Genomic DNA, 1163 nt, shown 5'->3' with positions numbered 1-1163 from the left:
CCAGTAAAAGAAGTGGAATGGGGGAGGGAAAGTCTCACTGAGGACTGAAACAGAGCAAATTATATTCCATATATATGGTATATCAAAATGAAAAACTATCAGTATAACTCAGTGATAGAGCACTTGCCTAACATCTTCAAGGTCTTCCATTCAATCCCCAGCATGACAAAAAGCTTAATGCTGGGCTAGGGACATAGCTCAGTGGCAGAGTGCTTGCCTAATATGTACAAGGCTCTTGGTTTGATCCCTAATACCACAAAAAAGTAAAGATCTTAATATTTTTGTTGGCTTTTAAAACTTACTTTAGTAGTTAAGCATAAGATCCTAAGACAAAGTAAAGCAAACAAAAAGAGAGACTTGCAGTTGTTTCTGAGAAATGGTGTGTGAGAAAGGACTGCCAGCTGGGCACAATGCCTGCAGGTCCCCCAAGGCAGAAAGTACATCTTTAACACCTGAAAGGAAGGGCTCCAAGGAACACAGCAGAATTGCACCCTCTTCATTCACTAAGGGTTGTCACTTGGGGAGCCTGGAGCTGAATGTCTGAATTCTTAGGAAGTCTTTAATGACTTGATATGATAGCAGCTATGGATTCTTGAGCAATCTCTCATTTATTGGAGAGAAAGAGACCTTGAGGAGATAGCTCAATTCCAAACAGAACCCTAAGGCAGAAATACAAGTTTGAGGTCCTGTGAGAAGATATGGGCTGCCAAAGAATACTCTAGCATCTGAGTTAATAAGATGGGAGGAATAAAAGCAGGTGAGGAAGACAAAGCAAGTTAAAATTAAATCCTTCAGTAAATAAAGTTAAATCAAATTGTATTGTGCAGCAAGTAAATTCATTAACCTATGATTAACCATAAAAATCCAAATTTACCAGTGAACTTTGATATGCACTGGAAATTTCATAGGGAAATATTTAATACAATTTCTTCTCTGATCAGTCTCTTTCCAGGAGAAAAGAAACCCATTAGGGTGATAACCACTGAACTCAAAATTTCTTTCTTTTGGTTTAAAACTTGGAATGAAAAGGCATCAAAAAAATCTGCTTAAGAACAAAATTATTTGAAGTTCTTTTCATCTTAGTAATGTTACGCTTCCATGGGATTTTAGCCTAGGTAGAGAGAAGAATCTCTACTTTTGGAAAGACAGTGAAATCCTTACTC

This window comes from Marmota marmota, unplaced genomic scaffold, assembly GCF_001458135.2.
Source record: "Marmota marmota marmota unplaced genomic scaffold, marMar, whole genome shotgun sequence".
NCBI classification, from domain to species: domain Eukaryota; kingdom Metazoa; phylum Chordata; class Mammalia; order Rodentia; family Sciuridae; genus Marmota; species Marmota marmota.
The sequence above is the reverse complement of the archived record's forward strand: the minus strand, read 5'-3'. Positions refer to the sequence as shown.